Here is a 27,489-nt window from a genome sequence, read left to right on the forward strand (position 1 = left end):
AGATAAATTTTGGTTTCTTTGGGAGGATGGTTGACAATACTTTATCTTCTTGGAGGATGGGCCAATATTTTTTTATTATTTTCTCTATTTCATAATATTGTACATTGTATCCGGTGATAAACGCTAGATCAAATTTTTTTTGTTTTTCTTTGATGGTTCTTCTTATCAGAGTATTTCTATCAGTGTTCCCAACTTCAGTTTTTATTTTAACCAACGACTCATACTTATATCCTTTTTCAACAAATTGTGCGACCAATTTGTCTGCTTGGGAAGAGAAATCCTCAATAGAATTACAATTCCTCCTGATTCTTAAAAGCTGTCCTTTTGGTATATTTGCTTTCCATTTAGGATGATGACAGCTTGAAGTAGGGATGTAGCTGTTTCTGTCCGTTTCTTTGAAGAAGGTTTTTGTGTGAAGAACATCATTCTTCTTGAAGATTTCTAGATCAAGGAATTCTATCTTTTGTTTGTCACATTTCCCACTAAATGTGAGTCCATACTTGTTGTTATCCAGATTAGATAGAAATCTTTCAAATTCTTCTGGGGTTCCGTCCCACAAGATCACTAGATCGTCAATGTACCGTCGAAAAAACTTTAGCTGGGGTATTTTCCTTGAGTAAATATACTCCTCCTCCCACAGATTCATCAACAGGTTGGCGACACTTGGTGCATACCGTGCACCCATAGCCACTCCTGTGGTCTGTACATAATAATGATGTCCGTACCAGAAATAATTACAGGCCATGGCCATCTCAAGGCCCTCTAGGATGTATTGCACTTGTTCTTGTTTCATGTTAGTGTGTTTGTGTAGTGCTCTTTCTACTCCTATTAGACCGTCCTTCTGCACAATGCTTGTATACAGCGAGTTTACATCTATAGTAGCTAGTAAATATTGGTCTGTGCCTTGGATGTTGTTCAAAAGCTCTATAAGTTGGGCACTATCCCTGAGATAGGACTTGCCCTTCAGTACCAAAGGCTTCAGGAAGATGTCTAGGTATTCCCCCAATCTTGAAAAAACAGAATTTATACCACTGATGATTGGCCTTCCAGGTGGTTTATCTACTCTTTTATGTATTTTTGGATTGTAATACATAACAGGTGTTTTGGTTGAGTTTGACACCAAATATTCGGCCTCTTTGTCATTGAGAATCCCCATTAATTGCCCTTTTTTCACATAGGCTTTCAGTTGGGCTTCATATCTTGGTTTCGGGTTGCCCTTCAATTTTTTATATGTATTCTCGACTTGTAGTAGATTTTTCATTTCCTCTTGATAGTCACTCTTATTCAGAATCACTAGGCCACCTCCCTTGTCTGCTGGCCTTATCACTACTTCTTTATTGTCTCCCAATTTTTTGATCGTTTTCCATACATTATTCGATCTCTTATTTTTACTATCTTTGAGTTTTCTCAAATCTTTTTCCACCATTTTACTGAAAGCTGTCAAACATTGGTTTCCTGCTGTATTTGGATTAAACACTGATTTGTTTTTCAGTTCTGTTTGAGTGTATAATGATTCCTTTCTCACTTTGCTTTCCGTATTTATTGCAAAGTGTTTTTTTAAATTCAATTTTCTCATAAATTTTTTGAGGTCTATAAAGGTTTCGAACTTATTAAGGTGTTTATCCGGGGCATATTTTAAGCCTAAGTCCAAGATTTTCATTTCCTCTTCACTGAATTCTACTTTACTTAGATTATATATCCCTTTTCCTATTATGTTCTTCTTCTTTTTCTTGTTCTTTCCTCCTCGGCATCCCCTATATTTCCTTCTCTTTCGCCATATCCTTGAGTATCCTCCATTCTCCTCCTGTATTGGTTGTTCCAGTTCCCTCTCGGGACCCACTGTCCCCTGTCTTCTCTGTGGTCTTCCCTGTGTTGTTCTGTCCTGTATGGGCCTTCTCTGAACTGTCTTCTCTCTCCATTGCCTCCTCTCCATCTCGGGGTTCTGTAGGGTACCCTTGCAGTCCATCTGCCCGGTGGTCTGTCTCTTGGGCCTTTCCCACGAAAATCCCCATATCCTCTTGTTGGTTTCCTAGGTGGATATCTGAATTCTCTCCTATATTGAATATCCTCCTGCGGGTATGTATTATATGTGTATTCCCTTAAAGGAGAGAACTGATTGCGGGTGGGGATATTATATCTAGATCTTTCCTGTTCAGGCATTTCCTGAAAATCACTACGCCTATTATCCACCCTATAATTCCCCTGGTTAGGAGTTTTGAGTATGGGTCTTCTTCTAGGAGTTGTGTTATAATTCCTCTGCATTATTGGTAACTCAGTCTCTACTTCCACTGTTTCCATAGAACCTTCATTAGGGTCCTCTATTGATTCATCTTCCTGTTCGTTTCTATCTTCCTGCATGGGTATCTGCCATTTATATACTTTCATCTCATTATAATCAGCAACATCTCTCTTAAATTTTTTCTGTTTCTTTGTTTGAAGGTCTGCATCATATTTCTTTATAGATTCCTGTAGTTCATGTTCCTTATCTTTATAATCTTTATGCTCAGTGAAAGGTGCAAGCTGGTTTTTAATATCTGCTATAGTACTTTCTACAGTTTTCAATTTAAATTCTCTTCTCCTAATTATTTTATGCAATAATTCATTTTCACTTTTGTTAAAAAATAGGTACCAGTCCTCCATTAACTCAGGATCTTCAATGCTGTCATTAGGGTTAATGTCCCACCTGAGACTTCTGGGGGTCATTTTTGCATTAATATACATTTCCATGGTGGCTATGTCCCACCATACTCTCAGCTGTTTTTCCATACTATGCTTCAGTTGTTTCATCAGGCTTTGTAGGTCCTGAGAGCTCGTTACTACTTCTTGATTAAAAATTCCCTTCACATCTACTTTCCTGTTGCTCATGTACCCAAATATATCCATGGCTGCAGCTTATATAGGGTGTTGCCCAAATATGGGGACCACCTATAAATAGATCAAACTGTACACAAGAGGCCGCGCTTATGGATCAGGTCACAATCAAACAGGAGTGTATGTGAATGCCTATATCGCCCCCTAACTTTATTTGATAATGTTTCACTGGTTGTAGTTTTTATGAGGTATAACTTTATAGCCAATACATATATAAAATTTAGACCTATTTATACTAGTCACTCTGAGGTTGCTGCCTCCCTAGGAACACAATCTGAAGTCCAGGTTGTGTTTAAAAGTTGGATGATAATAATGGGCTGATGGCGCTACCTCACTCAGTCAGAGACCCAAAGGGGTAAAGGTAGATAAATATATTAGACCCTGAGCTATACCCACAACCACATGTAGCATCCCAGACAATATTCAAATTATTTTTGTGGTATTAATTTTGGTGATCTCAAAAACATATATTGATATACTACACAGCCGACTATCTCTCAATAGTGTACAAAAACCCCTATTCGGGGGAGAAGTTACACTTATAATCGCACTGTATTTGTGCGATTATTATATTAGACCCTGAGCTATACCCACAACCACATGTAGCATCCCAGACAATATTCAAATTATTTTTGTGGTATTAATTTTGGTGATCTCAAAAACATATATTGATATACTACACAGCCGACTATCTCTCAATAGTGTACAAAAACCCCTATTCGGGGGAGAAGTTACACTTATAATCGCACTGTATTTGTGCAATTCCTGTGCAGTTGCTATACCTGTGCGCAATTTGTATTACCGCTATAGTACCCTATAGGTGAAAAAATATATTATATTACAGTGAAAACCACCAAGACCATGAAAAATGCAAAGCAAAAGAAATAAAATCAAAATCAAAAAGTTGAAAAAGTCAAACGGCAGAAAAAATATAATAAAAAAGGTAAATAGATAAGTGTGCGGAGTGGTTCTCAACACCCCTTTTGCAAATGTGAAAGAAGAAAAAACCTAAAAAAAGTATAAATAGTATCCAAAAAATCAATAGGTTTATGTGTCTATCTATATAAAGTCCACAAAGAGTCTCTTATCAAGTGCTTTCAACCATGCGATTATTCTTTTTCAAATAACAGGAAGGTGACTTTTGTGATTAAGCCTGCTTATTGGTGACTTCCGTGCTCGTTCCCCCTCAAGGGTCCCCACTCACCGAATCCACGCACCCCCTAGGGGGTATATTGCCCGTAATCTGTGCTCCACTGGGTTGAGGATTCTTCTGATTGGCTCTGTCTTCAGTTTCCCCAAGGTTTATTGGAAACGATGAAAGAAGGAGGCTTTATTATCCGCCAATAGGTCCTCAAGAGAGAAAAAATCTATTCATGGTGTAGTATTCTCAATGACTGACCACTTGAGAAAAAAGGGGGGACGGGCTGCAAAAAGGGTTCTTCAAAAACAGGATTTTTACAAAGAATATAGCTTCTGCAATATTTTATATACCTTCTAAATATGTATATAGCAGAGGGCTGATGATCATTCAAAAATATGCTTTATTACAAAAATATTTTATAATTACAAAAAAGAAAGATAGGAAAAAAGAGTTTTTTTGCATATACTAAAACATTACAGTGCTCGGTGCAAAAGACCACTTTTTTACAGATGTCCCTTTAAGCCACGACGTGCGATCTGCAGCAATTGCACTGTACGCCTGTATATTCAATGTATATGCATATACCAATACTGCATCTCAGAAAAAACACAAAAATAAAAATAGGAATAAAAGTAAAATTAGTTGTAAAAAGTAAATAAAAAACCGGAACAGCAAACAAAATTTTTTAAAAAATAAAAATAAAAATATATCTAAAAACAAAACAAAAGTCCTTCTATTAATGCAAACCAGCGCTGTACTCAAATGTATGGGGCCTAAGTAGCCAATTCTCTAGCGGGTCCCGTTTTATTTGGGGACTGTAGGCTTCCCATGCACTGGATGCAGATCTACTTATCTCATAAAGGAGTTTTCCTCCTATAGACCGAAGTTTGAAGGAAAATTGTTTGGCACCAGCCCGGTTCGCCCATCAACAGGGGTAGTCTCCTATTAGAACGGCGTGCGTTCCAACTGCGCTCCACCGGGTCAGGCGCACCGGAAATGACGTGGTGTACGTAATGACGCTGGACGCGTTTCGTCATAGACGTCCTCAGCAGCGATATCACGTACACCCATAACCACGTATTTTAAGGTGCCTGCACCGCCCATTCCCAGCCTTCAACCAATCGCTGAACTGGGCGGATCTACCGATTTGTTTACTTATTGCGTTCCACAGTAACTCTTACGAGCTAATTTTTATACTGATACTGCCAATGTATATATGCTAGAAGAATGCTTTCTATCATAATGAGAGGTCGTATCTCAATACCCCTTCCTTAATACATAATGCTCTTAAAGGAAACCAAACTTTCACAGAAATAAAAGGGGAAAATTATTTTTTAACAAAAATAAAAGGGGAAAATGTTTCTTAGTGGGAACTTCAATACACCCACCTAGGTCATTAATTTTATTTCCCTTATATTTATCTTTATTTTTTATTTTATATCCTTTATTCTTTATTTCAGAGAAAGGGGGTTTTTATTGAACTATTTGGTTACCAGATAGGTTCTACATTATCCTCTGAGTTATTTATACACATAGAACTTCTATTAACTATTTTTATATACCAGATATTACCTTGTAAAACTGATGTTGGTCAGAGAGTTTTTTAAAAAAATTTTTTTAAATTTTATATATGAACCTCCTATCAGTATTCAGGAAGTTCTTCCTACTTTTATAACTAAATTAACTCTTCATTCTCAGATAAAATCCCATAGGCCTCAAATGGGGAATTTGGATTATTTACTTCTTCTCATTGATAGGTTCATGTTTATTTCCATGACCTGATTATTCCCACATTATTAGATAAGAGATTCATCCTTATCAGTTCCCCTACACCTACCCCATGGAGTTTCATATGTATATGCATAGGGGGGGACTTTAGGACTTCTCTAGCAGTCAGTAAGCCCTGGACAAAGGTATGTCCCTCCTTACTGTCTATGGATTTGCTATAAAGCAGTTGAGGTCTATGTCGATATTTAGCCCTTTCGGGGCCAAGGTGTTCAATCTGTATATCCAGCTGGTTTCGTTCTGAGATATAAGGGTGGTCATATTGCCCCCTCTCCAATTTTGTTTTATACAGTCGATACCATAAAATACCATTTTAGAAGGATCTCTATGGTGGAAAAGATCAAAATGTCTAGATACATTATGATTAGGGAACCCCTTCTTGATGTTATTAACATGTTCCCTGATCCTAATGTACAGTGGTCTAGTGGTTCTGCCCACATATTGTAAATTGCATGGACATTCCAGCACATAAGTCACGTGTGTGCTCCGACATGTAATGAGTTCTCTGATTTTGTATTCTGTGTGGTCTGTTTTAGATCTGAATGTTTTCCTCCTTCGAGGTTGGGGTTTACTAGCCCTACAGGCCAAGCATTTGTTACATTTATAGAACCCTTTCAATTCTTCCAGAAAGGTACTATTCTTAGGGCCATCGACTACATTGTGTGCTAGCATATTACGTAGTGTCGGCGCTCTCCTATAGATAAATTTTGGTTTCTTTGGGAGGATGGTTGACAATACTTTATCTTCTTGGAGGATGGGCCAATATTTTTTTATTATTTTCTCTATTTCATAATATTGTACATTGTATCCGGTGATAAACGCTAGATCAAATTTTTTTTGTTTTTCTTTGATGGTTCTTCTTATCAGAGTATTTCTATCAGTGTTCCCAACTTCAGTTTTTATTTTAACCAACGACTCATACTTATATCCTTTTTCAACAAATTGTGCGACCAATTTGTCTGCTTGGGAAGAGAAATCCTCAATAGAATTACAATTCCTCCTGATTCTTAAAAGCTGTCCTTTTGGTATATTTGCTTTCCATTTAGGATGATGACAGCTTGAAGTAGGGATGTAGCTGTTTCTGTCCGTTTCTTTGAAGAAGGTTTTTGTGTGAAGAACATCATTCTTCTTGAAGATTTCTAGATCAAGGAATTCTATCTTTTGTTTGTCACATTTCCCACTAAATGTGAGTCCATACTTGTTGTTATCCAGATTAGATAGAAATCTTTCAAATTCTTCTGGGGTTCCGTCCCACAAGATCACTAGATCGTCAATGTACCGTCGAAAAAACTTTAGCTGGGGTATTTTCCTTGAGTAAATATACTCCTCCTCCCACAGATTCATCAACAGGTTGGCGACACTTGGTGCATACCGTGCACCCATAGCCACTCCTGTGGTCTGTACATAATAATGATGTCCGTACCAGAAATAATTACAGGCCATGGCCATCTCAAGGCCCTCTAGGATGTATTGCACTTGTTCTTGTTTCATGTTAGTGTGTTTGTGTAGTGCTCTTTCTACTCCTATTAGACCGTCCTTCTGCACAATGCTTGTATACAGCGAGTTTACCTTCCTGTTATTTGAAAAAGAATAATCGCATGGTTGAAAGCACTTGATAAGAGACTCTTTGTGGACTTTATATAGATAGACACATAAACCTATTGATTTTTTGGATACTATTTATACTTTTTTTAGGTTTTTTCTTCTTTCACATTTGCAAAAGGGGTGTTGAGAACCACTCCGCACACTTATCTATTTACCTTTTTTATTATATTTTTTCTGCCGTTTGACTTTTTCAACTTTTTGATTTTGATTTTATTTCTTTTGCTTTGCATTTTTCATGGTCTTGGTGGTTTTCACTGTAATATAATATATTTTTTCACCTATAGGGTACTATAGCGGTAATACAAATTGCGCACAGGTATAGCAACTGCACAGGAATTGCACAAATACAGTGCGATTATAAGTGTAACTTCTCCCCCGAATAGGGGTTTTTGTACACTATTGAGAGATAGTCGGCTGTGTAGTATATCAATATATGTTTTTGAGATCACCAAAATTAATACCACAAAAATAATTTGAATATTGTCTGGGATGCTACATGTGGTTGTGGGTATAGCTCAGGGTCTAATATAATAATCGCACAAATACAGTGCGATTATAAGTGTAACTTCTCCCCCGAATAGGGGTTTTTGTACACTATTGAGAGATAGTCGGCTGTGTAGTATATCAATATATGTTTTTGAGATCACCAAAATTAATACCACAAAAATAATTTGAATATTGTCTGGGATGCTACATGTGGTTGTGGGTATAGCTCAGGGTCTAATATATTTATCTACCTTTACCCCTTTGGGTCTCTGACTGAGTGAGGTAGCGCCATCAGCCCATTATTATCATCCAACTTTTAAACACAACCTGGACTTCAGATTGTGTTCCTAGGGAGGCAGCAACCTCAGAGTGACTAGTATAAATAGGTCTAAATTTTATATATGTATTGGCTATAAAGTTATACCTCATAAAAACTACAACCAGTGAAACATTATCAAATAAAGTTAGGGGGCGATATAGGCATTCACATACACTCCTGTTTGATTGTGACCTGATCCATAAGCGCGGCCTCTTGTGTACAGTTTGATCTTCCTCTCGGGCATATAACTCTATGGACTCGTTCCATAGCTATAGTGGTGTCAGGGGGTCTTTCTAGAAGCTCATTGAAAAGGGCAGTAACCATGCAGGAGAACTGGGCAGAGTCAATTGAATCAGTGAGGCCTCTTACCCAAGTTGCAGTGTCTCCCGCGATTATCCAGGTCCTCCATATGTCTGTTTATTTCTCTGAGGCATGAGCTTCTGTCACCTGCTGTACTGGCTGGCACAGTGAGGTGTCATGGCGGGCTTGAGTTTCTTCAACTTCCTCAATTCTCCGGGTCATCGCTTGGATGTCTAATCGTAGATCAGAAATAGCAGCAATGTATTTTTAATGTCTGCTGCTACTGTGCGAAGGTCGGCTTAACGCTGAGGCAGCCTGCATGCTGTGTGAAGGAGGAGGGCTGTGGCTCTGGTCTTTGTGTTGATCTCTGCTGCCTATGCAGGATGTGAGAGATGAGGCCTTTGACGGCAGCACGCTTCCCTGAGGCCGCGTTCCGGAATATTTCCAGTATATTGCAGCTTAACTGAGTGTCTAGGTCCCTGGGAGAGCGGAATAGAGTGGCCGAAGCACTCCTGTGTGTGCTTCCCATCACGAGATCGCTGGATGTGCGCTGTAGTCTGATAGCTAATCTTCAAGGAACAGGAGCTTAGAGTTTAAGCATCAATCTCAGAAAGGAGCCAGGTCACACCCCATCACTTGATTTTTATTTGCTGTTTTTCACGGGAGATCTCTATAGATCTATTGTGGAACAAAGCAATTTATATGCTGGCCAATTCATCGCCACTAATCCCCATTTGACCTTTGCCAGAGATTAGAAACCAATTACGGTTTACGCATTTAAGACATTTCTGGGCCTATCCCACCTCATAGGCATAACTAAAAAGAGTGAGTTGCGGTCACATTGGTCTACTGACCCAATTCACGTATACCCGTGTTCTCTGCCTTCATGGGCAGGGCACGATACAAGCAGATCTTGTGGTTCATGCACTTCAATGACAATGAACTCTGTCGTCCCCGGGGTGACCCTGGACAAGCTCTACAAAATTCGGCCCCTCGTAAACCACTGCAACCAATGGTTTGCAGCCTTGTTTACTCTCCATCAAGTTGTCTGCATTGATGAGTCCCTGATTACGTTTTCTGGCCGCTTGTCTTTCAAACAGTATCTTCCCAGCAAGCGTGCCAGATATGGGGTAAAGATGTATAAGCTCTGTGACAAAGCCACCGACCACCACACATTGTGGTGGTTTAGTATTGACTTGTCTGCAATCAGGTGCATGATGGGTCTGCTGTGAGCACCATTTATTTGTGGGCTGTTTACTGATGCACAATTTTGTTGTTATAATATTTATTTCATATTGTTTTGAAAATCATGATGCCTTTTGTATGCTATATTCATATATATTATGATATATTGAGCACACTCACTTTATTGTCACATTCTATACTACTAGTGCCCCCTTATTAATATACATATATATCTAAGATTCTTGTTTTAGGCTGGGGAAGAGAGCCTGCTTGAAGTGTAATAATTTGCTCACTGTGAAGTGGAGGGATAATCAGAATGTTTTCGTTCTGTCCTCCCTTCACGCAGACACAACGGTCCAAATTCCTATGGCGACTTTTGTTGTGGAGAAACCCCTTTGTGTCCACGAATATAACCTTAATATGGGAGGGGTGGACCTCAACGACCAGTTGTTGGTGCCATATCTAATTGCCCGTAAGGCTAGACGCTGGTACAAAAAAGTGTCTGTATACTTATTTCAATTGCTGAATGCTTATGTGCTACACAAAGCTTCAGGATGAACTGGATCCTTCCTTAAATTCCAGGAAGAGATCATCACAACCCTTTATTTTCCAGACTGTACTGTGGCTCAACTTCCCAATCCAAATGCAGTAAGCCAGCTGCATGAGAGAAATTTTCCTTATGTCTTTCCTGGTACCCCTACCCAAAGAGTCCCCCAAAGAAAATATTGTGTCTGTAGAAAGCACAGCTATAGGCCTGACACCCACTATTATTTTCCCTCTTTGTCAGGGCTGGCTCAGCCCTTCCTTCTCTTTTTTTTTTTTATATTCTTTATTTTAAATTTTTTCTCCAATTACAAACATAAGTCTTATACATTAAATATTACCATTACAATTATTTCTTTTCCCCTACTCTCCCTCAACCCCCCTCCCAAGAAAAAAATAAAAATAAAAATAATTTAACAACCACCCTACCCCCTCTCACTCGCCCCTTCCTTCTCTATCAACAATCTCTTTCCAATAACCCCTAAATAATTCTTCGTTTTCCTAAACATTAACCATTGCTGCCATATATTTTGATGTTTCTCCTCTGTATCCTCTATCTTATGTATCGACTCTTCGATAGTTCTTCTCCACTCTTTTCTCTCAATACATTCTTTCATAGATGGGATATCCTGGGATTTCCACCGCCGTGGAATTAAAGCCTTTTCTGAGTTCAGTAGATAAGGAATTAGGGTACACTCGTATTGCCTCACCCCCTCCACTATATCATGGAACAAGCAAACCCATGGTTCTTTTTTAATCCTTACTTACTGTTATGTTAAAAATTGCTTCTATTATTTTGTCCCAGTAGATTTGTATTTTAGGACATTCCCACCACAAGTGTGAGAAAGTTCTATATATATATAAGTTTTATATATATATATATATATATATATATATATATATATATTGTAGACATGTCACTGGAGAAGTGGTTGAGGGGGTGTACATCTCACCTAGGTTGCTACACAGTGTGAGATGGTAAGTCCAGGATGGATCAGTTTCTCAGCAGCAATATGCTGCTGAGTTGTTATTTAATCTTGCCGGGCCTGGGTTTATATGGAATGGCAGGTAGGTTTGGTAGAGGGACCTGTCATTCCACACCCCCCATCCCTCGATCCAGTTCTGGGTTTTGGATCAGGTGAGCTTTGATCCTAATTAGCCTGGGAAGCTAAAGGCTCTGCGGGCCTGCAGGTGTTCGCTCTCAGCCAGGGAAATGAACAGTCTGTGTGTTGGAGGAAGCTGCAAGCACAGCCACTGCTGGAGCTAAAACCCACCCTGCGATATCCAGGCGAAAGACGCTGTGTTTATAAGTGTCAGATAGGTGAGAAGAACCTGTTAGTAAGCGCCCAGCCGGGCTAGGTTGTTTTGTTTTGTTATTATTTTGTTCCTGTTATACACAAGAAGCACGGTGTTGCTGTATATTTTGTTTGTTGGACTGTTTGTACCACGAATAAACGCCAAGGTCTGCTTTATAAATTCCAAGTCTGCTGTGAACTGTGTCCAAACTCACCCTATCCCGGGAAGATCCCTTACAATTGGTGGAGAATTCGGGCAACACGGTTGCTAGGGGCAACGGTGTGGACAGACTTGGCTACAGCTGCTTATGTCTTGGGTGAAAGCTGCAACTACACTCCAAGAACAGTCCAGCAACATGGAGGAGATGCTGAAGCAGTTTATGCAAGTGAGTTTGCAACAACAGCAGGCTCAGACAGAGGCCAATAGACGACATGAACAGTCCATGGCGGCACAACAGCAGATGCATAAGGAAGAGTTGCAAGCTTTGCGCCAAAGCCAACAACAACTTATCGAGCACCTGATAGTAAATCGAGAGGCGCCTGTGGTTGCTAATCCACCCACAGTGATGGGAGCCGCTCCAGAGATTTTTTTTGGGAGAAGGACTGTGCAGAAAGCGCTGCAAAAGATGACTGCTGAGGACGATGTTGAGGCCTATCTAACAGTATTTGAGCGTGTGGCTGAGCGGGAGAAGTTACCAGCCGCTGAGTGGGCAGAGGTAATTGCGCCCTATTTAACAGGTGAACCTCAAAAGGCCTACTATGACCTCAGTGAGCAAGAGGTTAAGGACTATACTCGGCTAAAAGAGGAGATACTTGCCCGACTAGGAGTTACTACTGCAGTCCGTGCCCGGAGGGTACGCAACTGGAGCTACAGTCTGGACAAATCAGCGAGGTCCCAGATGTATGACCTAATCCATTTGGCAAGAAAGTGGTTGGAGCCAGACACTTCTACTCCTGCACAAATCCTAGAGAAGGTCGTGATGGATCGCTACCTCCGAGCGCTTCCTACTGACCTGCAACGCTGGGTGGGACAAGGTGATCCTAAGAATGCAAACGAACTTGTCAACCTTGTGGAGAGGTTCCAGGCGACTGAGGACTACCTCCGTGATGTTCCTGCAGCATCTTCACCTCCCCGGAGCGCCAGATCTGTGCCGTCAGCTGGTAAGAGACTTCCATCTATTGGGGGAGTGTGGAGGGGTGCTGATGGAGGGAAAAGGGCTCAAGTGGTGTCTCAGGGACAAAAGACTGGTGATGGTCCCGGGTGGCTAAGGGGCTCTGAAAAGGACTCCTTGCCAAAGAGACCAGGCCCTATCCAGTGTTGGAGATGCCATGAGGCGGGACACGTGTCTGCCCATTGCCCTCTTACCACTGAACCCATGGAGTGTGACACTAGCCGGCGTCAGTCGCTGTTTGCGGAACCATCTTGTGCTGCAGTTCCTGGACTAGAGACTGAACCGCAAATCTGCAATATTACCATCAATGACCTTCCCGTTGAGGCGTTAATGGACTCGGGAAGCCTCGTAACCTTGGTGCATGCTAGCCTGGTGGCTGGGGACTTAGAGTCTAAAAAGCATATGAGTGTTGTGTGCATACATGGTGATACAAAAGTGTACCCTATAGTGCTGGCTAAAGTCGGGACTGAACAAGGCACCGTACAATATGAAGTGGGTGTGGTGAAAAACCTCATGCATAATGTAATATTGGGGCGCGATTTTCCATTATTCTGGGCTCTCTGGGGAAAAAAGGAAAATCCCCAAAAGGAGTGGGGATACCTCTAAGGGGGTTCCTTTGTCCCCTGTGAATGATAGAAGTGTGCAGGATGAAAATGATTGTTCTCCTTTGCAGGTCCTGGCTGGGGAGGAGGAGGCTCCTCCCACTGAGCAAAATATACTAGACTTAGAGGTGTCTAGGGATAATTTTGGCGCTGCACAATTACAGGACCCCACTCTCAAAAATGCGAGAGAGCAGGTTACTGTTATGAATGGGGTACCTCAGGAACCAGAGGCTGAAAAAAGATTTCCACATTTTTCGGTGACTAATGATCTTTTCTATAGAGTCAATAAGATTAAGGATGAGGTTGTGGAACAGCTTCTGGTACCTAAGCCGTACCGGCGTCAGGTGCTTGACATGGCACATAACCATGTTCTTGGGGGACACTTGGGGACTGACAAAACGCGAGAGAGGGTTCTCCAGAGGTTTTTTTGGCCGGCGATATATGATGACATTAAAAAATACTGCGAGTCGTGCCCCACATGTCAGGTTAGTGCCCCAGTGTCACATTTTCGCAGTCCTTTGGTTTCGCTCCCTATTATAGAGGTGCCTTTTGAGCGTATTGCCATGGATTTAGTGGGTCCCGTGGTAAAGTCAGCTAGAGGACACCAGCATATTTTGGTAGTCATAGATTATGCGACCCGCTATCCTGAGGCTGTACCCTTAAGAAACACTGCATCTAAAACAATTGCACGTGAGTTGTTTTATATGTTCTCTAGGACTGGGATCCCCAAAGAAATCTTAACTGACCAAGGTACGCCATTTATGTCAAAACTGATGAAGGAATTATGCAAACTATTTAAAGTCTCACACATCCGTACCTCTGTATACCACCCCCAGACGGACGGATTGGTGGAGAGATTTAATAAAACTTTGAAACATATGTTGAAGAAAGTGGTGGGAAAAGATGGTCGTGACTGGGATCATTTATTACCCTACCTCATGTTTGCTATTAGGGAAGTGCCCCAAGCGTCCACAGGGTTCTCACCATTCGAGTTGGTCTATGGTCGTCACCCTAGGGGTCTACTGGACATTGCAAAAGAGACATGGGAGAGTGAGTCCACCCCATACAAGAGTGTTATTGAGCATGTAGCACAAATGCAGGACCGTATAGCCACTGTAATGCCCCTGGTAAGGGAACACCTCCAGAGAGCTCAAGAGGCCCAAAGTAGAATTTACAATTTACAAGCCTTTCCAAGTTTATCACATAAACTTGATCAAGCCCTGGAAAGACAGGGAATCCTTGGTGGCGACAAATACTGTTAATAATTTGTCACCACCAATCCCTCCAGTCAAGGTAGGTGATGCTCTATCAGTGTCACAGAAACAGGAGGCTCTGGAATTTTTACAGAAAAACAAAAACAAGTTCTCTGACCTCCCAGGGCGTACCCACCTCATCCATCATCACATTGAAACTGAGCCTAGAAGCAGAGTAAACCTAAAGCCCTATAGGATACCGGAGGCACGTAGGAAAGCCGTATCTGCCGAGGTAAAACGTATGCTTGATCTGGGGGTAATTGAGGTGTCACAGAGTGAATGGTCCAGCCCGATTGTGCTAATCCCAAAGCCCAATGGAACTTGGAGGTTCTGTAACGATTTCAGAAAGTTGAATGAGATCTCCAAGTTCGATGCTTATCCTATGCCCAGGGTAGATGAGTTGATTGAGAAGTTAGGTAACGCCAGGTACATAACCACCCTCGATCTCACAAAGGGCTACTGGCAGATTCCACTTTCTGGCGAGGCTAAAGAGAAAACTGCATTCTCCACCCCTGATGGGCTATTCCAGTATGTAGTGATGCCATTCGGGTTACATGGAGCGCCTGCAACTTTACAGAGGTTGATGGACTTGATTCTGCGACCACATCGGGATTACTCAGCCGCCTACCTCGATGATGTGGTCATTTTTAGCCCTGATTGGGAAAGTCACCTCTGTAAGGTACAGGCCGTGTTAGATACCATAAGTGATGCAGGGTTGACCATAAATGCCGAGAAGTGTGCTCTAGCCCTAGAAGAGGCCAAATATCTGGGCTACATTGTTGGGAGAGGATTGATTAAGCCACAGCTAAATAAAATTGAGGCAATACAGAATTGGCCTAGACCCCTGACAAGGAAACAGGTTAGAGCTTTCCTGGGTATTACGGGTTATTACCGTAGATTTGTGCCGAACTTTGCCTCAGTTGCTGCTCCACTAACTGACTTGACAAAGGGCGGAAAGACAGCAATGGTCACGTGGACCCCAGAGGCCGAGAAGGCTTTCCAAAGCCTTAAGTCTGCCTTATGCCAACCACCTGTGTTAGTTACCCCCAATTTCAGGCGAGAATTTCTGGTCCAGACAGATGCCTCTAACACAGGCTTAGGTGCAGTACTCTCACAAGTAGTGAATGGTGAGGAGCATCCGGTGACGTACTTGAGTAGAAAACTAACCCCGGCCGAGAAAAATTATGCCATTGTGGAGCGAGAATGTTTGGCAGTGAAGTGGGCCCTAGAATCTTTAAAGTATTACTTGCTAGGCAGGAAATTCAAGTTGGTGACAGACCATGCCCCCCTAACATGGATGAAGTTAAACAAGGAGAGAAATGCAAGAGTGACTAGATGGTTTCTGTCCTTACAAAACTTTAATTTCACTGTGGAACACAGGCCAGGGAAATTACAGGCAAATGCTGACGCATTGTCGAGGGTGAGTTGTCTGTGGGGACAAAAGGCTCAGCCCTCCGGTCTGAAAAAGAGGGGGGGGATATGTAGACATGTCACTGGAGAAGTGGTTGAGGGGGTGTACATCTCACCTAGGTTGCTACACAGTGTGAGATGGTAAGTCCAGGATGGATCAGTTTCTCAGCAGCAATATGCTGCTGAGTTGTTATTTAATCTTGCCGGGCCTGGGTTTATATGGAATGGCAGGTAGGTTTGGTAGAGGGACCTGTCATTCCACACCCCCCATCCCTCGATCCAGTTCTGGGTTTTGGATCAGGTGAGCTTTGATCCTAATTAGCCTGGGAAGCTAAAGGCTCTGCGGGCCTGCAGGTGTTCGCTCTCAGCCAGGGAAATGAACAGTCTGTGTGTTGGAGGAAGCTGCAAGCACAGCCACTGCTGGAGCTAAAACCCACCCTGCGATATCCAGGCGAAAGACGCTGTGTTTATAAGTGTCAGATAGGTGAGAAGAACCTGTTAGTAAGCGCCCAGCCGGGCTAGGTTGTTTTGTTTTGTTATTATTTTGTTCCTGTTATACACAAGAAGCACGGTGTTGCTGTATATTTTGTTTGTTGGACTGTTTGTACCACGAATAAACGCCAAGGTCTGCTTTATAAATTCCAAGTCTGCTGTGAACTGTGTCCAAACTCACCCTATCCCGGGAAGATCCCTTACAATATATATATATATATATATATGTGGTATAGGGCAGCCTCTCCAACAAGTTGAGGGGTTATCTCCTCTAAAGTTATTCGCTCTCTGTGGAGTTAAATACCACCTCGCTAAAAGCTTGTACGACATTTCCACTGTTTGCGTGTCCTTTGCAACCAAGTGTGTAAGCCTTATTATCTTGTTCCTGTGTTCGTCGCTGTTTAAAGGGCCTATCTCTCTTTCACATTTTTCTAGATAAGAAGGGTATTCATGATGTGCCTCGCGCAGCAATATTTTATATATTTTTGATATCCTTTTCTCAAGGCTTTTGGGGGACTCCAATAACTTCTCAAAGGGTCTAAATTGTCTCTTTCCTCGCAGTGGCTGTGGTAAAGACTGTGCAAAGTGATGTAGTTGTGTATATCTCCATTTGTCAAGTGGTTTCTGACCCCATTCCCGCGTGATTTCCTTATATGTGCATAATCTATCTCCTTCTATCACATCCTGCAATCTTATATTCTCCTTATTGGCCCACCTACTAAAATATATATACTTCTCTTTCCCCGGTCGAGAAAAAGTTGTGTCTAACAACAGTATTAACCTCCCTGGCGGTATGATTCAGTCTGGAATTAGGTGCTGAAAGTGGTACAATTATTTTGCATGGAAATCTGGTGTTTTATTTTGTAGTCCTGTAATTCTAATGCCACGTACACACGGGCGGACTGTATGGCGTACTTAGTCCGTCGAAACACATTTCAGCGGACAGTCCGCTCGTGTGTGGGCTTCAGCGGACTTTTTCAGCGTGCAGTCCGGCGTACTAAGAATTTCGGGTTTTTCGAAATTCCTGTCCGTCATACTTTGGTTTCAGCGGACAATCCGCTCGTCAGTATGCTAGTTCGACGGACTAAGAATGGCGCATGCCCAGAAAGGATTTACACGGCGGAAGGGTGCTTTGCTGTGTATTGGACTTCCTATTTCTAGTCCCGTCGTACGTGCTGTACACGTCATCGCGCAAGCTTTCGACGGACTGTTTGTGCATCCGTGTGTGGTCAAGTCCGTTCAGTCGAAAGTACGATGGACTGTCCGTCGGATTGTATGACGAACTAAGTACGCCATACAGTCCGCCCGTGTGTACGCGGCATTAGGAATAACGCTCTTAAATCTCTTCAAACCAGAGTCTAGCAGACATCCCGGGTATGATAAAGTTTATAATATAATAAAGAATAATAAAAATGATTCAATAATGTAATCAAATCCTAAAACACTGAAAAAGGGACACGTTTTGGTTGCGATGGACAATCTCCAAATTCCAGGCAGAAAAAACAGTATTTATAATATAAAAGTGCATGCAGGGCATTGCACAGACCACTAGGGACAAAGGGGGTGTGTAATTTTTAATACAGCACTGTAATCTGTAAGATTACAGTGCTGTGTGTGTTTTGTGTCTTTTTACTTTTTTGAATTTGCCGCCGTTCTCCGCTCCCGTGCGTCGTAACGCCGCAGGGAACGAAGCTCGGCGGCATTCGGCACTGTGAATCGAGCGGAGGACAGCTCGATCACACAGCGCGGTGGACATTGCTGGATCCAGGGGACAAGGTAAGTAAGTCTCCCTGTGTCCTCCCCTGCATCCAGCGAAGCGATCCCGAGTCTGGCTCGGGGTTACCGCTTCTACCAGTAAATTCCTAACCCGAGCCAGACTCTGGATTACCGCTAGGGAGGTTAATGGTGAATTGTGGTCCCATTTATGTCTCTTATTTATCTTAATTATCTTATTTGTCAATATACTTGTGTTAGGTCCTAAATCTCGATATTGTGATGGTATCCATGTCAATTTCCCTATATTTGTCCTACTTAACCTCATTTCTAATTCAACCCAGCTCTTGTCCTTTTTATTATGAGTCCAATCTATTATTCTAGATATCACAATAGCCTTGTAATATTTTTTTAAATCGGGTGCTGCTAGACCCCCTCTATCTTTTTCTCTAGTTTATTATATTGTATGCAATCCGCGCACGTTTACATGCCCAAATAAATTTTATAATCATAAATTTAAATTTTCTAAAATACATCTGTGGCAAGGGGATTGGAATCATTTGACACGTGTATGTTAGTATTGGCAATATAAACATCTTAACTGCGTTTATTTTTCAGACCCATGAAAGTGCTTTGTATTGCATCTTACTTAATTGCTCTTTCATTTTATTCAAGAGGGGAATATAGTTAGCCTCGAAGAGATCTCCCAGTTTTGCTGTCAACTTTATTCCCAGGTAGCCGAGTTCTCTCTTACACCACTTAAAGGGTAGTTTAGTTTGAATTGCTCCCTGCTCTTCTATAGGTAAGGTTAAATTTAATATTTCGGATTTAGTCATACTTTAAAATTTGATAATTTACCATAGTTACATAGTAAGGTTGAATAAAGACATCAGTCCATCCAGTTCAACCTGAGTGAGTGTCTACAATTGTCCCTATCCCTTTACATTGCACACTCACATCGTTCCCTACCCTCAAGGATCCAACAATACAAGGTCCGTTTCATATACTAGGGCCAATTTGGGACAGAAGCCAATTAACCTACCTGCATGTCTTTGGAGTGTGGGAGGAAACCGGAGTACCCGGAGGAAACCCACGCAGGCACAGGGAGAACATGCAAACTCCAGGCAGGTAGTGTCGTGGTTGGGATTCAAACCAGCGACCTTTTTTACTGCTAGGTGAGAGTGCTAACCACTACACCACTGTGTCACCCATATTGTGTTAACTCCTTCAGGACTGCGGGGATAGATATTCTGGGCCTGGAGACATAGAGCAACAAGTCATCCGCAAATGCATCCGCCTTCTACTCCATCCCTCCTACCCGTATTCTTTGGATGTCTTGATTATTCCTGATCGGCCAACCCTGTCTTGTCCCATTAAATAAATCAAGGGGGCAAGACAGGGTGCCAGTAACTCTTATTCTGGCCATTGGACGAGAGTAGGGGGCTTCAATCCACCCCATCATCCTCTCTACCAATCCCAGGTGTTTCAATGTCTCAAAAAGGAACCCCCAACTGACCCTATCGAAAGCCTTTTCGGCATCAATTGACATAAGGACAGTGGGGGCACCCTGCCTGATGAATTCCTGTATCAACATTATAGTTTTCAACAAATGATCTCTCCCCTCCCTCCCCTGAATAAACCCCACCTGATCGTTATGAATCCATTCTGGCAGATAAGGCTTCACTCTCTCTGCAATTATTTTTGCAAACAACTTAATATCTGAATTTAATAATGAAATTGGTCTATAGCTTTCAACTGCCATAGGATCTTTCCCTTCTTTCAAAATCAACGTTATATGCGCCAGAAGTGTCTCCTCTCTGAATTTTTCTTCTTTCCTAATCACATTAAAATAATTACATAATAAAGGCGCTAGCTGCTTACAAAACTTCTTATAGTATGAAATGGGGTACCTGTCGGGGCTCGGACTTCCTCCTGAGGCGGTATTTTTGATTGCTCTCTCTACTTCCTCTATTGATATGGGGGCTTCTAATGCCTCCATTTCTTCTTTCTCGCCCCTCAGGAGGTCCAAGTTCCGCAGGTATTCCCTTATTTCTTCCCTCTGCTTTACCTCCTCTCCATCTGTTTGCCTTATCTTATATAGGGTACTATAGTATGAATGGAATGTATTTGCTATATTCTGTGACGCAATTTGTATCTCCCCCTTCTTTTCCCTCACCATCGGAATAAAGGTTCTGTTTTTTTTTTCCTTCACCCTTCTAGCCATCCATTTACCTGACTTCTTTCCCCATTGATATCTTTCCTTACTTATAATATGGCAAGCAGCTTTTCTCTCCTGTTCGTGCCTGCCTTCCAGCGGGTGGGGCTTCAGGAGCGATCCGGGATGAGGGGATGGCCGTTGGTTTCTGGCCATCCCCTCTCGATCGCTCCTGGCGACTGAGAAGGTTCCCCTGCCTGTGTAGTGTAAACACAGGCAGGAGGAAGTGATGCCACTTTCACCGGGGCGGTCTTTTTGACCGGACTGTGAGGAGAGGACATAGTAAGTGTGCACCAACACTACACTGACATGTAGGTACACATAGGCACACAAATCACCCCCGCGATCACCCCCCCCCCCCCGATCGCCCCCCCCCCCAGTCACAGTGTCACTGATTGCAGTGATCATTTATTTACTGATCAGTTGTGGCAGTAAAAATTGTCAGGGCAGTTAGTGTTAGGTCCAGGGTAGCCCCCTACCCCCCAATAAAGATTTAACCCCCTGATTGCCCCTGGAGTTAACCCATTCACCCCCTTTTGCCAGTGTCACTAAGCAATAGTTTTTCTGATCGCTGCATTCGTGTCACTGGTGCCGCTAGGTAGCGAGTTATTTTTTTTAGGTTTATAGCATTAGGTACCCCCATATACTACCCAATAAAGGTTTTAACCCCCTGATTGCCCCTAGAGTTAACCCTTTCACCATAGATCACCGCATAAGTGTCACTGGTGACGCTGGTTAGCCAGTTAGTTATTTAGGTTCCCCGTCAGGTTTTTGTATAGCGTCCAGGACCCCCATATACTACCTAATAAAGGCTTTAACCCCCTGATTGCCCCCAGGTAACCCTTTCACCCCCTTTTGCCAATGTCACTAAGCGATCGTTTTTCTGATCACTGCATTAGTGTCACTGGTGCCGCTAGGTAGCTAGTTATTTTTTAGGTTCACCGCCAGGTTTTTATAGGGTTAGGTAACCCCATATACTACCCTAATAAAGATTTTAACCCCTAGATTGCCCCTAGAGTTAACCCCTTCACCAGCGATCACCGTATAAGTGTCACTGGTGATGCTGGTTAGCCAGTTAGTTATTTAGGTTCCCCGTCAGGTTTTTGTATAGCGTCAGGGAAGTGTTACGGTGACTCTGGTTAGTTAGTTTGCTTTTTATAGCATCAGGGCACCCACCATTAATTACCTAATAAAGGTTTAACCCCCTGATCACCCGGCGGGTGATATCAATTAGGTTTTAGGGTCAGATAGGTCGCCCCAGGCAGCGCTAGGTTAGTGCCAGTACCGCTAACACCCACGCGCAAAGCATACACCTCCCGTAGTGGTATAGTATCTGAACAGATCAATATCTGATCTGATCAGATCTATACTAGCATCCCCAGCAGTTTAGGTTTAAAAAAAAACGCATTGTTAGCGGGATCAGCCCAGATACCTGCTAGCACCTGCGTTTTGCCCCTCCGCCCAGCCCACCCAAGTGCAGTATCAATCGATCATTGTCACTTACAAAACACTAAACACATAACTGCAGCGTTTGCAGAGTCAGGCCTGATCCCTGCGATCGCTAACATTTTTTTTTTTGGTAGCGTTTATTTAAATCCTGAAGGCGGTGCTTGGATTTCGGGGTCCCGTACGCCGCTAGGCTCCCAAAAAGTCCCCCATATGTGGTACCCCCATACTCGGGAGAAGCAGCAGAATTTATTTTGGGGGGTAATTTCACATATGCCCATAGCATGTGTGAGCAATATATAATTTAGTGACAACTTTGTGCAAAAAAAAAAAAAAAGTTTGTAATATTCCCGCAACTTGTGGCAAAATATAAAATATTTCATGGACTCAACATGCCTCTCAGTAAATAGCTTCGGGTGTCTACTTTCCAAAATGGGGTCATTTGGGGGGGTTTTGTGCTATTTTGGCATTTTATGGCCTTCGAAACTGTGATAGGTAGTAAGGAGTGAAATCAAAAATTTGCACTTAGAAATCCTGAAGGCAGTGATTGGTTTTCAGGGTACTGTACGCGGCTAGACTCCCAAAAAGTCCCACATATGTGGTATCCCCGTACTCAGGAGAAGCAGCAGAATATATTTTGGGGTGCAATTCCACATATAACCATGGTATGTGTGAGTAATATATCATTTAGTGACAACTTTTTGTAAACTTTCTTTTTTTTTGTGTGTCATTATTCAATCACTTGGGACAAAAAAAAAATATATTCAATGGGCTCAACATGCCCCTCAGAAATTTCCTTGGGGTGTCTACTTTCCAAAATGGGGTCATTTGGGGGGGGGGGGGGTTGTACTGCCCTGCCATTTTAGCACCTCAAGAAATTAGATAGGCAGTCATAATTTAAAAGCTGTGTAAATTCCAGAAAATGTACTTTAGTTTGTAGACGCTATAACTTTTGTGCAAACCAATAAATATATACGCTTATTGACAATTTTTTTTACTAAAGACATGTGGCTGAATACATTTTGGCCTAAATGTATGACTAAAATTGAGTTTATTCGATTTTTCTTATAACAAAAAGTAGAAAATATTTTTTTTTTCAAAATTTTCAGTCTTTTTCCTTTTATATCGTAAAAAATAAAAATCGCAGAGGCAAACAAATACCATCAAAAGGAAGCTCTATTTGTGGGAAGAAAAAGGACGCAAATTTCGTTTGGGTACAACATTGCATGATGGCACAATTACCAGTTAAAGCAGTGCAGTGCAAAATTGTAAAAAGACCTCTGGTCCTTAGGCTGACAATTGGTCTGGGGCTTAAGTGGTTAAGCACTGATACTAACTGGTGCTCTAGGAGAATATAATCTATCCTGGAGAAGGAACCATGGACCGGGGGGAGAAACAAGTGTAGTCTCGCTACTTTAGATGGGTAACCCTCCATGCGTCTTGTAGTTGCCAATTTGCTAACGCATTTATAAATGTTTTCTGCCTATGATCTGTAGATCGGTTTCCCCCTCCTGTGGTATCTACCCTGGGGTCTATGCTCCAATTCAAGTCCCCTGCTATAATCAATTAGTTAACAAAAACAAGGTGTGTGTGTAGCAGACCCACAACATAATAACATTATCTGAAGAAGAGACTGTCACCTCATCTCGCTCTGAACATGGGTTTGCACTGTTGTATAAAATGGCACAACAACAAAAAGCACAAATTTACCTAGGAGACACCTAAAACCAAGCCAAGCAGTAAATGAAAACAAAGATTATTGTAGTTTCAAAGAAAAATGTATTACAAAAATGCCTCTCAGACATTGTCTGGTATATCAATGGCCCCCCTACCCACAAAGTACTCCATGTATTGAGTTCAGACCTCATGGGCGCTTTGGGGGGGGCAAGCCAGGACGAGCAGCTTCAAGGGCTGTGAGGTTGTCATTTTCAGGCAAGTCTGCATCTTGGCCAACTGAGACCACATAGTTAGCTGAATGTCTTTTCAAGAAATTGTGTAAAACACAGCAGGCAAGCACTATGTGATTTATGTTATATTCTGCCATGTGGATAGGTGTTAAAAAAAAGAGGAAACGGCTGGCCAGTATTCCAAAAGTGTTCTCCACCACTCTTCTGGCTCTGGCCAGCCAGAAATTAAACATCCTCTGGTCCGGGGTGAGGGTCCTCATCGGGAAAGGCTGCATCAGATGGTTTGCCAGGGCAAAAGCCTAATCCGCGACGAAGACGAACGGGAGTCCTTCCTGATTCTCCTCTGGGGGTGGCAAGCCCAGACTGCCACTCTGGAGATGCCAGTAGAATTCCGTCCGTGAGAACACTCCACCATCCGACATCCGACCATTTTGCCCCACGTCCACATACAGGAAGTCATAGGTCGCTGACACCACCGCCAACATCACGATACTATTAAACCCCTTGTAATTATAATAGTACGACCCCGAGTTGGGGGGTGGGACAATGCGGACGTGTTTCCAATCAATTGCACCTCCACAATTGGGAAAGTCAAAAACGACTGGCAAAGGGGGAGGCCATAGTCTGCCATTCCTGTGGCGTGGAAGGAAACTATGGACAAAGACAAAAAATTAGTAATTCAACATTGCAAGCAGATTAGACACCAACATTTTTGGCCAAGATCAGTATAACATTTTGGGAAATTAGTATTTAAAGCCTAAAGTATAAGGTCCCCTTATCAGAGTCATCACCCCCCCCCCATCCCTCCCCCATCACCCATTCCCCCCATCTGATGGGCCCTTGCAAAAAATTAGGGGGGGGGGTGATGTTTTGGACAGGTAACCCTCTACACTTGATTGAGAGCTGAATGCCTAAATAATGTGTGATACTTTGGGAAGCCCCTCCTTACTTACACTATTGGCAGCCCACCGGACAGGTAAGAAGTGTCATAATCCCAAAAATAAAACAAAATGGAAGCACATTTTGACATTCTGCTATTACCTATCAAGATAATAATAGGGTAAAAAAAATAAAAAATATAGCATTTGAAAGTACTGAGGCAGGCCCTTGCACTACATGCTTTGGTGAATTCGTCCATAAATGTGACAATCAAAAAAGTAGGTAGAGTGTGTATTGGGTTTGGTAAAGTCAGCAGATAGAGGATTTCTGTCAGCTGACCTAGCAGTTGGGGGGAGGGGGGTTCCTAAGGAGTTTGGCCCAACCAAAAAAAAAATGTCACTCTGCATGAATTGAAGCACACACATAACATAATGTCACTCTGCATGAATTGAAGCACACACATAACATAATGTCACTCTGCATGAATTGAAGCACACACATAACATTTGTAGACATTTTAGGGGGTGTTTAGGGGAAAGCAATACTATGGAGCTGACAAAAGACATTACTAAGTGACTAGACTATAGTTTTATGGGCCAAGAAGAGCATGGTGGGGAAGTTAGTGCAGGCAAATATGCATGAGAACATAGGGGCAGAGCATATAAATTAGAGCATATTGCAATCATGGTAATTAGGGAAGGAGGAAAGAAATGCAATACATTAGCAATCATTAAATACATAGAATGTGATGTTAAAGGATAAAACTTACCTTCATATAGTCCTTCTGCAGGACCTGAATGATGGCAGAACAGGTCTCTGGAATAATGATCCCCAGAGCCTGGAGGGAGATGCCTGTGGAGAACTTCAGGTCCTGAAGTCTTCTCCCTGTTGCCAAGTAGCGCAACGTGGCGATGAGACTCTGCTGCAGAGTGATGGCTTGCCGCATGCAGGTATCCTGCCTGGTGATATAAGGGGACAGCAAAGCCAGCAGACGTTGAGAAACGGGGTCCGTCATCCGGAGATAATTCTTCTCCCGGATCTCACAGAGCAAAGGCATGTGCGATAACTGGTCACGCTGGCGCAACCAATTCTTGGTCCACAAACGCCTCCTCTCCCTGTTCATGGACCGGGCTTGTTGAAAGCTAAAAGCCCAACACCAAGCCCCTGCACAGCACAATTTTTACGTCGAGTACGTACACAAAACATGGTTTAAAACAATTGGCTGGTCAGAACGGACAACAGAAAGCACTGATAAACAGCAATGCCTGAAAGAACGACCTGAATAGCAGAAGCAAACAGACAATAAGCAATGCAAATCAAAGCGTACTATACCAAGATATAGTCCACAATGAGAAACAAATGCTTACTGACTACACGCACTGATAATCAGATACGCAAAGACAAGCACAAACTGAAGAGCAGTACCGAAATGAAGCACAAATCTGAAAAACGCGAATCGTCTCTCACCAAACTTCTACTAACACGCGATAGACACGAGATCAGCAGAAGGAGCCCAAAGGGTGCCGGATGTGGTGCTGAAATTCCTTTTTCTAGTGCCACCATACACGGCTTACGTCACCGCGTTCTTGGCAACTGGAAATTCCGACAACTTAGTCTGACCGTGTGTATGCAACATCACTTCCGGACCTCTTCCGGAATTAATCCGACGGATTTGGTTGCCGGAATGTCCGACCGTGTGTACGGGGGCTAATAGGGAGCACAATCTGGTTCCAGAAATCCCAGAGATCAAGACCAGCAGCAGATGACATATATGTTCCCAGGCTTTGGTACTACACCAGCCTGCGTCTTCTGTCAGACCAGACTGAAGCCAGGTCATCACTTTCTTCTCTTCGCTGCACCCATCCCTGCAGCCTTCCCTGCAGCCTTCCTTGGAGGCTGTGGCTCTGGTGGTGGACTTGTGGCAGGAGGAGGAGGAGGAGAGGCTTGATCATATATTTGGCTGTTGGCAGTTAACTCGCCACTCAGCCCCTTGTGAAGGGCATCAAAAATAATTTGTTCACATTGGAGGCGTTGGCCCTTCTCCAATTCAAGCAACCTTCTGGCTATATAGCAACCATAGGCCTCTTCAGCTTCGAGGGGGGCTCCTTAGGACATTTGTAGCCTCTCTAATGAGGCGCAGTGATGCCTCCTCTGTGACTGTCCCCTTCCTGGGCCTTTTTGTATGAAGGTGGAGAGGAGGCACCTGCGATTGGGTGAGGCTCCTACTGGGCCTGGCCTCCTCCTGCCTGGCACTTTCCAGAACTTCTTCCTGGTAGATCTGATCCTGTGTATAAAAAAGGGACATCGTTTTATTTTTTGATTCATCAGTCACACACAATTTTCCGCCCATGACTTGCAAATTCTATGTTAACCACTTTCAGACCGGACCATTTTGCTGGCTTAAGACCAGACCACTTTTTGTGATTCGGCACTGCGTCGCTTTAACTGACAATTGCGTGGTTGTGCGACGTGGCTCCCAAGCAAATTTGAAGTCCTTTTTTTCCCACAAATAGAGCTTTCTTTTGGTGGTATTTGATCACCCCTGCGGTTTTTATTTTTTGCGCTATAAACCAAAAAAGCGACAATTTTGAAAAAAACGCATTATTTTTAACTTTTTGCTATAATAAATATCCCCCAAAAATATATAAAACATTTTTTCCCTCAGTTTAGGCCGATATGTATTCTTCTACATATTTTTGGTATAAAAAAATCGCAATAAGCGATTAATTGGTTTGCGCAAAATGTATAGCGTTTAAAAAATAGGGGATAGTTTTATGGCATTTTTATTAATATTTTTTTTTTTTTACTAGTAATGGCGGGGATCAATGATTTTTATTGTGACTGCGACATTATGGAGGATACATCGGACA

At 42.5% G+C, this 27,489-nt stretch overlaps 1 protein-coding gene across 1 annotated transcript in view; it reads left to right on the forward strand.

Moving 5' to 3' along the window:
• LIN7B (lin-7 cell polarity scaffold B) overlaps positions 1 to 27,489 on the forward strand; it is a 1,167,120-nt gene that overhangs the window by 493,499 nt on the left and 646,132 nt on the right. The window lies entirely within an intron of this gene.

This window comes from Lithobates pipiens, unplaced genomic scaffold (genome assembly GCF_037356315.1).
Source record: "Lithobates pipiens isolate NorthernLeopardFrog02 unplaced genomic scaffold, aLitPip1_a1.2 Scaffold_48, whole genome shotgun sequence".
In the NCBI taxonomy this organism is placed as follows: Eukaryota; Metazoa; Chordata; class Amphibia; order Anura; family Ranidae; genus Lithobates; species Lithobates pipiens.